This window comes from Vipera ursinii (assembly GCF_947247035.1).
Source record: "Vipera ursinii genome assembly, chromosome: 4".
Classification (NCBI taxonomy): Eukaryota; Metazoa; Chordata; class Lepidosauria; order Squamata; family Viperidae; genus Vipera; species Vipera ursinii.
This window is the reverse complement of record NC_139514.1, coordinates 103,487,387-103,500,326: the sequence shown is the minus strand read 5'-3', so window position 1 is coordinate 103,500,326 and position 12,940 is coordinate 103,487,387.

The window sequence follows — 12,940 nt, the reverse complement described above, 5'->3', positions numbered from 1 at the left end:
GAAGGACAGGCACAAGATCTGGTTTTCAATTAACCTGAGGTAAAAATAAAATAAAAATGATCCTATTGGGGGTCCAACATATTTGTTTGTTTGTTCACTCATTCAAATTTTATAGCTACCCAGCCAATTGATTCTTTGTTTCTTGAAGTATTGCTGTGCCAATAGTAGACTTATTATATGTAGGCATAATGCATTTAATACCTTTATAGAAAGGTAACCCAATAAATATACTAGAATGATTCCACCAAGAGGTTTGGAATTTAATTTTCCCTTGGCATGATGGCAACTGTATTATTTAAAAACATATTATGTCCTAGCAAATATGCAGTTACATTTCTACAAATAATAAAATATAACTTTTTATTAGGTTGTGTTCTTTTCCCCTGCAAAATGAAGAAATTTGGGAGTGTAGGTTTATTCCAATTTCTACTATGTTTCTGTAATATTTGATTTTTCTTGCCTCTGTTGTAACCTGTTGAGGAAACTTCATAAAGAGGTGGTAATTATCCATTCTTCTACCTCTGTCTGCACCAATAAAATTTACACTGTTTAATTTTCTTCCAACCTTTCAGAGTTATATACTCATGTGTGTTTTATGCTTCTGACAGGAAGAAAATGTGTGCTCTGAAATGTTCAGTTGAATGAAGACACCTTCAGAGCTTCTTGCCATTTCAATTGTTAACCATTAAAGGAAGGGTTGCCAGTCCCAGTTATAATTTCTGAGGGTGAGATATAACATTAGTTATACTGAGTTTGCTCAGAGTCCATTTTTGGCTTACTTTTAATCAAATCGTTTAAAACACACCTTGTAAAAAACAGCGAGAAGAAAATTTAGTGCAGAAGGCAGTCATAAGGTTTGCTGCTTTAAATCAAAATGGTATTCCATACACAGATTTTAAAGGCTGCTTTATTATTACCTAAGGGGAAATGAAATTGGTCTTACGCAAATCCTGCCTTTGTAGTAAGTATGCCATTTTATTTTCTGCCAGATTTTCCAATCCACAACTTCTTTATACCTTTGCCTACCAGGAAACATAAAGCTAAAATGTTGAAAGAACACTTTTCCCTCAATATTCATAGTGCTGTGTCTAGTCCCAGCTTCCCTCTTTTAATGGGGATTAATTAAACAGTGGGTAAACAGAAATTGACTGTTTTAAAAAGGACTAAAATTTTTCACCATTGTGAGAAGGATCGAGAGAAAGAAATATTTTGGTAAATATTAAATGACAGAATATATTTCCCCAAAAGAAAAATGGAGAAGATATTTAAAAAGACAGAAACCAGCTCCCAGTCATCAGCCCAGCCCCTAGGCCAGGGATGGTGAACCTATGGCACGCGTGCCACAGGTGGCACGCAGAGCTGTCCCTGCTGGCACATGAGCCATTTTAGGCCTTGCTTGCTTCCTTTGTCCTCTTTGTGCATGCCCAACATTTTGTGCAGTATGCGCACGTGCAGCTTTTGTGCTCTCTGAGCATGTGCAGAGAGCTGCATATGCACAGTCTGCAATAGGCCAGAGGATAAAAGCAAATTGCGGAGGATGCAGCATTTGCGGCAGAAAGCGAGGGAGAGAGAGGACCAGTGGACAGCGAATGAGCAAGCAAGCAAGCAACCAAACCAATCGAGCGAGTGAGCCGACAGCGGTTAAGTTGCAGCGGTGGAGGCAGAGTTGTAGTGGCGGTGGGGGCAAAATGTTAATGGGAGCCAGGGGCGAGGGGGCTGTCTTGGCTAGTGAACCCTGCATGAGGTTCCCCTCCCCTGCTGAGGCCCTGCTTACCCGGGTGGTGCCTAACTTGCCTTGGAATCAGTGGCCTCTAGGGAGGGACTCCATCTCCCTCTACCTTGGTGGTTGTGCATGGAGCAGGCCGGGCGCAGGAGTCTGCCAGCAGCTTCTGCCCAGTAGGTTGACCAGGCAGCACACTTGGATTCCAGGTGTGCTGCACGTGGCAGGGTGTGAGAAGGCAGTGCCTGCCAGTGCCACAAATATGGCGGGGATGGCAAAGATGGCAACAGTGGGCATGGCAGAAGCAACAGGTAGGGCAAAGATGGCAGGGCAGTGGGGGTGGCTGTAGCGAAGCGCGTCCTTTGTTGAATTGCTTTTTCATTTGATCTGAGTGTGGCACAAAGATGGCGGGGATGGCAAAGATGGTGGTGGTGGGGATGGTAAATATGGCGGTGGCAGTGGGGATGGCAAAGATGGTGATGGCAGGGGCAGCTGTGGTGAAATGCGTCCTCGCCGCTGGCCCTGGCCACAGGAGTACCCTTTGTTGCATTGTTTTTTTATTTGATCCCAGCGCAGCACAAAGTTGGCAGGGACAGCAACGATGCTGGCGGTGGGGATGGTAAACATGGCAATGGCGGGGAAGGCAAAGATGGCAGTGGCAGGGACGGTAAACATGGCAATGGCAGGGAAGGCAAAGATGGCAGCGGTGGGGACAGTAAACATGGCAGCAGCAGTGGGGATGGTAAACATGGTGTCGGTGGTGGGGAGGACAAAGATGGTGGTGGCAGGGGTGGCTGTGGCGAAGCATGTCCTTTGTTGCATTGCTTTTTGATTCGATCCGAGCATGGCACAAAGATGGCGGGGATGGCAAAGATGGTGGCAGTGGGGACAGTAAACATGGTGGCAGTGGCAGCAGGGAGGGCAAAGATGGTGGCGGTGGGGGCGGCTGTGCCTAAGTGCATCCTTGCCATTGGCCCTGGCCACAGGAGTGTCCTTTGTTGCATTGCTTTTTGATTCGATCCGAGCATGGCACAAAGATGGTGGGGAGGGCAAAGATGGCATGGCAGGGATGGTAAACATGGCAATGGTGGCAGGGAGGGCAAAGATGATGGTGGGGGGGCAGCTGTGGTGAAGCACATCCTCGCCGCTGGCCCTGGCCGCAGAAGCGCCCTTTGTTGCTTTGCTTTTTCTTCATTCGATCCGAGCACGGCTTGGCAAACCAGAGGATTTGCAGCTCCCCGCAGGATCTGAGGGATGGGATGGGATGGGATGGGACCCGACGTGCCCTGCCTGGCAGCGAGCCCAGCAGCGAGCCCGGAAGTCTCCATCTTGTTTCTCTGTACTGCATGCTTAAAGTGAGGAAAGGAGAGAGAGAGAGACAAGTGATTTATTGAGAGGAAGTTTTATTAATCACCCACCAGATCCCCAGCCCCTGCCTCTCCTTGCCCCATGGCAATGGCACCCATGCCCTGCCCCCTCCCTTGCCTCACCTCACCCTGCAGGACGAGCCTCCTCCCCACTGTCCCACCCACCAGAGAACACCTGGATCTCACCCAATCCTGCCTGCCCAGCCCCCACTGGCATCCCTCCCCAGGAGCGACATTGAGATGGCCACGCCCACCCAGGCCATGCCCACCCATGCTACCATGACTACTGTAGCCATGCCCACTTGGTGGCCATGCCCACCTGGTGGCTACGCCTACTTGGTGGCCACACCCACTTGGTGGCCATGCCCCCAGCACTCAGTGATGCATAAGTGGGTTTTGGGTTGCAGTTTGGGCACTCAGTCCCAAAAAGGTTTGCCACCACTGCCCTAAGCAGAAGCCTGGTTTTAGAAATGCAAATTCAATAATCCATTCAGAAAGATTGGAGCCTTCCAGCTAGAAACTGAAAAAAATAGGAAGACGCACTCAAATTAGGGCACACTCAGATTCAGGAAATACAAAGCCTCAGACAGGAACAGGAAATAATCTCAAGAGCCCCAGAAGGTATTAAAAGCCCATCACATGTGGTCAGTTGTTTTTCCAGATCCATCTTTCTGTCTGGCTCTCCTCTTGAATAAACTACAACCTTCTTTTTAAAGCAGTCTCCATGTTGTTTATTCCCAGCTTGGACTGGATCCTGTTGAATATTTTTCTTTCAACACCATGGAACCCTAAAGGTTCCTTTATTTTGTGTTAGTGTCTAGGGAAGTGGGTCTGCTTGCCTGTTTAATGTAAACAATTCTGCATGTGCTCACTAACATCTCTGGAATTCTTTCCTTCTTGGAATGATTAATGGCACAATGTTAATTATGTCAACATATAATATCAGTCAGGCAGTCATTAAGTATTTTGTAATACCTGATCATCCCAGACAGAAAGGTGACTTCTTGAAATGATCAGGTAACTGCACAGTGCTGATTACATTAAACTGTGCTGGTTACATGTAATGATGATGTTGGTCAGGTAATCCTACAATATAGTCTTATATCTGAAATAAATAAGGCTATTACTTGGATCCTATAAGGTGAAGGTTCCCCCTATCCTAGGGGTGTCAAACTGCCAGCCCATGGGCCAGATGCGTCATGCGGAAGCCGCGCCCTCACCATTGCCAGCAATGGCAAAACCATCCCGATACGTTGCGCGACGTCACACGATGGCGCGAGTTTGACATGTCTGCCCTATCCAGTTGTGTCCAACACTAGGGGGCAGTGTTCATCTGTTTCTTAGCCAAAGGAGCCAGCATTGTCAGAAGACACTTATGTGGTCATGTGGTCATGACCATACATCAAAGTGCATGAAATGCTGTTAGCTTCCCACTGAAGTGGTACCTATTTATCTATTCACATTTGCATGCTTTTGAACTGCTATTTCCTACATGATAAGAGATGAACTCCTTTGCCCTTCCTTTGAGTTTAATAGAGTTATTTTACTCGTTATGAAAGAAACAGCAAAGAACGTTGTATTCCCAAGGAATAAAGAATGTTCTGACTAAACCCAATGTCATTAAGCTTGCAAACCACAAGGCATCTGGTAATTGCTTCAAATCAATACATGAAAAGTAAAACTTTCCCTGCAAAGCTATTCCATACAGTTGCTTCAGGAGAGCAAAGTGGGTCAACAAATCTGATGAGGGAAGTGAGCATTTTGTTACACATTAAATACTTGTAAAGCTAAGCTAATTAACTTTTATCATGTTGTTCTCTTATTAGTGAAACTAGGATGTATGGTCTGGCATCACATTACATAGGAGAGTAGGATAATTTATTACTCAATAAGCTGTGGGAACTTGACCACTGGTTTAACATGTGTTAAGCAGACTGCTAAGTTAAGATATAAGCTTGCTTATTTGTTTAATATGAATAATATTTTTTTTTAAAAAAGTATGTGTTTTGTTAGCTTATGTTTAGAGTTTCACATGTTATAGGAAAGAACACAGGATGCATACATGTTCAGTAAGGCCAACCATGTTGTGACAACCAGGACATCAGTCTACAAATTGCCTTTAATTTGGTGGCAAGTATTTGCATTCATTAGCTCATATTTATATTTGGAGTCACCAAGCCCAAATCCTTCCAGGAACACCACTTTCTTGACTCCAGGATAGTTTCGGGGGAAAAAACCCAACAACCCAACCTTCAACCTATCTTGCCTGCATGGAGTTTCTACATGAACCATTTAAGAATTTGCCTCAAAAATTACTGGATTACCCATTTTTTATTTTCTTTCATAGTGAGTCCAAGACCTTCCTGTTCCAAGTACACCATATACTATAGATGAGGTTTTGCCTCAATCCAACATTTTGGTCCTTGGCAACGTGGCAACTTTTCTCTGTCCACATAGATGAATAATGAATTGTTTGGCAGAATGACTAACAATTCTACAATAACTACTTCTGGCAGCAGATGCTAAAAGGCGGAAGCATCAGTCATTTCCTTCGATCGTTTGTCTTGAACTCTTCAGCAATTTCATCTCTTGTCTTCCCCATCACCCTGTGAATATTTGTGAACATCACATGCCATCGTATTAATTTTATTCTCAAAAATGGCCCAATGCATTCTCAGTTTTAAGCTCTATTTTTTTTAGTCTCTCTTCCCATCTCAATATTTCCTTAGAAGGTGGTTTGTAACATGAAAGAAAGAGACAGCAATAAAGTGGGAGCAAAAAAGAGGACAAGACCCCTCTGGAAATGATTTTATCCAGACTTTTGCAGTTAACTATTAGATTTTTTTCCTGCCTCTCTATTTATCCATGGATAACTCATGTTTCCCTCTGGCTATACAACAAAGTGGTGAAGAATGGTTCTTAAAACAATAATGTAACATTCAGTAAACCATTTGCCTTCATTGATGTATTTTCCTCCGCACAGGTGCCCCCAAAATGTTCCTGACTATCTACTCTTAATAGATTCTTCTACTGTTTGCTGTCATTACAGTGTATATATATTATACATACACATACACACAGAGATACACATACACAATGCAAAATTAGTTACACTTGATTTTAACCAAAAGGCTGGTCTGAGAGTTCAGGGTAACCAAAACAAAAGTAGTGAATTTCTGCATTGTTTTTATCACAATTAGAAAATGAATTTGGCATGAATGGCTTTGATCTCAACTCTACTTAATCCCCTCAATCTGACATCTGTCTTTTATCTATCTATCTATCTATCTATCTATCTATCTATCTATCTATCTATCTATCATCTATCTATCCATCATCTCTTGTATATGTGTTCATACACATGCATAGACTTATACATAAATGCCAAGAAAAACTGAAAGTGATGTGAAACAGTACAAATAAATGATTAAGGGTGTAGGGACTCCTGCTTGGGCAGGGGGGTTGGACTAGATGACCTACAAGATCCCTTCCAACTCTCTTATTATATTCTAATGTAATATGTTAGAAAGTGTGTGTGTGTGTGTGTCTGTATTCATTTACTAAGTATTCATTAACTGGTGTACAGCAACCATTAATCATCCATCCAAGCCCTCTACATGAAATATGCCTGGCTAAAAGAAACTTTTATAAATGTAATTTTTAATGAATACTTTAGCTTTAGCAAGTAAATTATTAAACAATGACCTTCCCCATATGATACCATTTTGCTCACTTCAGGAAGTCTTTGCTGATTGTAATTAAGTGCATGTATTAAATGGGCATATCTAACTGAAAGACCACAGAATAACAGCAATATCAACAAAGCTTCAGAAAAGTGTGTTACAGAATACAGAATATCAGAAAAACAGAATAAGAAGAGTTGGAAGGGACCTTGGAGATTTTGTAATCCAACCCCCTGCTCAGGCAGGAACCCCATACCAGTTCAGACAAATCTCTTCTTAAAAATTTCCAGTATTGGAGCATTCGCAGCTTCCGGAGGCAAGTTGTTCCACTGGTTAATTGTTCTAACTGTCAGGAAATTTCTCCTTAGTTCTAGGTTGCTTCTCTCCTTGATTAGTTTCCATCCGTTGCTTCTTTCCTGCCTTTGGGTGCTTTGGAGAATAGCTTGACTCCCTCTTCGTTGTGGAAGTCCTTCAAGTATTGGAACACTGCTATCATGTGATCCCTAGTCCTTCTTTTCATTAAATTGGACATGCCCAATTCCAGTAACCATTCTTTTTGTGTGTGTGTGTTTGTGTGTTATTTTATTAATTGTCTCATTTTACAATTGAGTATTTAAAAAGCCATGTGATGACTGGGTTAATCAGTAGTTCAATAGCATACATAAATATTTAGTACAAATCTCATGATACAACATCAAATATTTCCTCTCTTTTTCCCTTAATATCTAATCTTTCGTATTAGGCTAATACAGTTCTTATTATTATCAACTAAACAAAAGTATCTTTGATACAATTATCAATAGTGTTTAGCTTATAGATATCTTAATTGTTTTTGCATTTGATCCTTGTATACAATCAATGTCCTGTTATTGCTTCCCCACCCCAAGCTTTAATTTCCCATCAATATTCAAATTAACATTTGTTATTTATAATTTCCAAGTGTTTTATATTTAGGTGATCAACTTCTTCCTTTTTCCTTTTACATAGCAAAGTCTAATATTCTAAATACACATCTACAGGTATTTGATTATAGTCTTGTTCTAAAAGTTATCTATTTTCCCTCATGGTAAACCATCTAATTAATAATACTGTTTCCCCTCTAATAAGACAAAACCATTATATGTGTTATTTGGGTTAACCAATAATTCAATAATATACATAAATATCTCATATTAGGCAAACAAAATTCTTATTTTCAACTAAGTAAAAACATTATTGTTACATTTATCTATACTTTTAGCCTATACATAAACTTTAATTTCCCATCAATATTCAAAGAAAAAGAAGAAGAAAGAAACCCATAGTTATTTATGATTTCCAAATATTTTATGTTAGGTGATCAAAATTTCCCTTATCTCAATTTCTCCCTTTTTCCCTTTTCATACCGAAGCCTAATAGTCTTTTTACACATTTTAGCTATTCAATTATAATGTTCCAGTAACCATTCTTTACTGTATATGTTTTAGCCTCCAGTCCCCTAATCATCTTTATTCCTCTTCTCTACATTATTTCTGGAGTCTCAACATCTTTTTTTACATTGTGGCAACCAAAGCTGGATGCAGTATTGCAAGAGTGGCCTTACCAAGGCATTGTAAAGTGGTATTAGTACTTCATGTGATTTTGATTCTATCCCTCTGTTAATGCAGCCTAGCACTGTGTTGGCTTTTTTGGCAGCTGCAGCACACTGCTGGCTCATATTTAAGTGATTGTCCACTAGGACTCTGAGATCCCTCTCACAGTTACTACTATTGAGCCAGGTACCATCTTTACTATATATAGTTTAATGTGTGGACACATTTTCATAGGATATTTTTTTTTAATGTTGAAAAAAATGTTTAATATCTGATAAAAGCAGGATGAAATGATGGAACATTTCAGTGTGGACTACTCTGAAATTTTCAATTTTTTAAGGTGCTTCCTGAAATGACCACATATGACTTAAACATATTGTATATTTAACACCCACCCACCATGAATGTTCACAGTTACTCCACAATGGGCTGTGACTTACATCAGATGTTATGATGCAACAATATAATTTGTATGATGACATTGTAAGTGTCATGTCATTTTCATGACACTGCAGTTTGTTATAAACATTCGGTTCTCAGTTCTCTGGGAAAACAATACCAGGGCCACAAAAATAGTCCTTAAAAATAAATAAATGTATTTGTTTATTTATTTATTTATTACATTCCTGAGCAATGTAAGATTTAAGGTGTCCAACCCCCCAAAAAAAGATCTTTTTGTCATCCTTGCCCCAAGTAAAACAGTGTATTTTCCACTTGAGCTTTCTTTCTTTGGTTCCTTATAAACTATTTACTATAATTTGAAGGTCTCAAATGATTTTCCTTACTATTTTCATTTTGGGTCACAGCACATCATGGTCCTGCAATCACAGTGTCTATAAACAGAGCATCAAAATGTTTTAATGAATAATAATTAGAGTACAGTCTTGGAGGAGGGCACTACCAGCTTAAGATAGTGAGAGACATTTGTAATTTTAATATAAAACACATTAGCATCTCCAGAGACCTATTTCATGATTTAATATAACTGCAGGGTCTGTGCAATAAGTATATCTTTGCAACCTTAAGCAATCTCAGATTTGCTCATAATTTACTTTCTCCCAATAGAAATAACTATTGAATCAATTTTCCCACTTTTTATATATGGTAAATTAAATAGATAGACTTCTTTCACACTGCTATATTTGGATAAGAGAACATTCTTATTGTCATACAAAAGATTATATTTACTTCAACACAGGTATTTCAGCAGTGAACACCGTAAAGAGAATTATAATAGCAGCAATGCAATAGTCTAATTTCTAAAATTATAGACATAAGGGAGTAGTTTAACCATGAATACTGCAAGACCATATTTTTCTGCCTTTCCCCTTCTATATTAAATCCAAAGAATTACAGGCAGTGCTGAAGTCAAGAGGATTTGACACTCAAAAATATCTCTGTTACATTCCAGCACTTGAATTTAATATACTATCTTCTACAATTTGCAGAGAAATACTAAGGCTGTGACTAAGGTTTAAAAATGACCACATTTGATGCACAAGTGTTTGCCTTTCCTGTAACAAACCCTTAACAAGCTCCAATCCATACTTTTATTCAGCTAGGAAGAAGGGAGAAAAATGTCCTCTGTAAAATAATGCTTAAGTCTTTTCTGACACCACATTTCAAACTGGAGTTTATTTTAACTGGAAATTAAGGTCTTAGGGTTCACTCGTAATCCTATTAGAATGGAGAGGATGCTTAACTTTGTTAGGTTATTCTGTTTCTATGACAATTTGTATCTTGGGATGAATAAAAGGTATGATTCATTCCTTCATCAGGAAATACATTAATATTAAAAGACAACCAATTCCATGCCAGTTAAAGGAGTAAAGTTACCCCAATGGCTTTACTCCTTTTTTCTCCGTGAGTCTATGATTTTCAAACTTTCACCCCAATCTAATCGAAGTTTTATTTGTAATTGTGAAGAGCCCTGGTGGTGCAGTGATTAAAATGCAGCATTGCAAGCAAAGTCTTCCCCAGCCTGGAGATCAGTCCCAGTAAATGAGAACCCAGAATGTTGGGGGTGCTATGCAAATAATACTTATATTGTAAATTACTCAGAGAGTGCTGTAAAGCTCTATGAGGCAGTATATAAGCCTAAATGCTATAACTATTGCTAAATGGAATCTATGGGAACTGTAATTTTCAGATTTATAATTACAGTAGTTGAAAAAGCAAAATGCATTCTATATCCAAAGAAGAAAGACCATAATAAAGTATGCTTCGTGGCGGGGAAAGTGAGCTGGCTTTGTTGTATGTCATTTCTCTGTGACAAATGTTCCCACAACCTGCTTTATTCAGTCTAGATTTTGCAATAATTTGTCTGGAAGTAAACCCTATTGATGGACCTTAAAAAAGCAAGACTGGAAAAAAAATCTACTTGTTTGAGCTTTGGTGTTCGAGAAGGCTTCTGCATATTCCTTGGACAGCTAAGCAACAAGCAAGTACTGGAAGGCAAAAAAAAAAATCATGAAACTGATTTTGGCCATGCCATGTGGGGAAATTCACTGGAGAAAGAAATTAAGTTTGGAAGAACTAGACTGTCAAAGAATACGATGGCTGGACACCATCAAAGCTAACACCAGTCAGAGCATCCGATAATTCAAAGAAGTAGTGCAAGATCGGAAGATGTTGAGACATCTGGCCCATAAAACTGGGAAGAGTCAAACACAACTGAATGGATAATATAATCAACATGATTGTCATCATGATGATCATCAAATCCTATTGAAATAAGTGAATTTTTGATCTTATGGAAATACATTAGGATTATACTTGTATATGAGTTTCTTATGGAGTTTTTTTATGGACTCATCTCTAATATTTTGTTGGAGTATTGGCTGGAGAATTTTAACATCATTAAAGTCCTGAAGGTTATAGATTGCCATGATAGAAAATTTCCCTTCTTCTGTACAGTATATCTTGAAAAATAAAGTGTATAGATCAAGTGATGTGTGTTAAATTTTTGGAGGAGGAAGTGATAGGAAAAGGACTGTTGGGATTCATCCTGTTTTCATTTTCCTCCAGCCATGGTGGTACGGTGATTAGAATGCAGTATTGCAGGCTGACTCTGCCCATTGCCTGGAGTTCAATCCTGACCAGCTCAAAGTTGACTCAGCCTTCCATCCTTCCGAGGTCAATAAAATGAGGACCCAGATTGTTGGGGGCAATATGCTGACTCTGTAAGCTGCTTAGAGGGGACCATTAAGCACTATGTAGCACAGTATATAAGTCTGAGTACTATTCCTATTGCTATGGGTTTTCTTTTCCTGGGATTTATCCATATAGAAATTGGCCTTTTGGAAAGCACTAGCTGTAGAAGCTGCAAAATGGTAAAAAAACAGTTCCCTTGGGCAAGTCATTGTCTCTGAAGCCTTCAGAAGCAGGCAATGGCAAACGACTTCTGAAAACCCTTGCATGGTTTCAGAAAAAAAAAGTCTGAAGCTGTAAGGGACTATACAATAATTAACAAAGACTACTTTACCTTGCCTACATGCCAACACAAAACAAAATAAACAGAGCCTACATTTTTAGATACGATTGCAATCCCTTTTTTTCTATGCAGCTTCTAAGATGTAGTGAATCAGAATAAACAGAAAAACAGAGTTGGAAGGGACCTTGGAGATCTTCTAGTCCAACCCCCTGCTCAAGCAGGAGACCCCATAGCATTCCAGACAAGTGGCTATCGAGTCTCTTCTTAAAAGCCTCCAGTGATGGAGCACCTACAACTTCTGAAGGCAAGTTCTTCCCTTTTGTATGTTATTATTTCTCATGGCCTTTCATCATCTAAATCCAGAGAAAGGAGAAATTTATTTCCATCTCTTTTTAATGACATGGATGTGCCTTTCGTAGCAATTATGTTTGATAGCAATTTACTGTCCAAAAAAGATAGAAACTAAGTCCTTATCCTTTACCAATAAAGAAAGAATTAAAATTTTCTTTTTTTAAAAAAAGGAAGTCATTTGTTGTTTTAATGTAAATAAAAATTAGAGTAATATATCCCCCCCCCAAAAAAAATGCTTTAGGAAAACATAAGGTTGCAAATAATTTTGATGTGTCTACTTTAAAATATTTTAGTCTCTCTCTCTCTCTCTCTCTCTCTCTCTCTCTCTCTCTCTCTCTCTCTCTCTCTCTCTCTCTCTCTCCCCCTCTCCCTCTGTTTCTGAGTGTGTTTGTGTCTATCTGTCTCTGATTCTCACCTTTCTCTCTCTCTCTGTCTCTCTCTGTATCTACAGAAAGAGAAATATAGTTTAGTCATCCGTCTTTGACTATCTCTCTAATTAATAGCATGAAAGAAATTAATTAACAGAAGCAATAGTTAAAGTAAGGAACCTAACCCTATTATTACTTTGCAGAAATTTCTTAATTTATTGAGGAATAGGTGAAATGTTACCAGATCTGAGATTTAAAAATCCAGATGACCAGATGCCAGCAGAGATACCCAAGAATCCTTTTTTTTTCCAGCTTTGTGTTTGCTGAGTTTGCTTCATTTAATCAAGAACCTTTGATTCAATCTGGTTTACTTTAAAGCAAGAAATAGGATAAACTTCACAGTCAGCTTCTGGGTTGCAGTTTGGATACTTGTCCACAATATTGTAT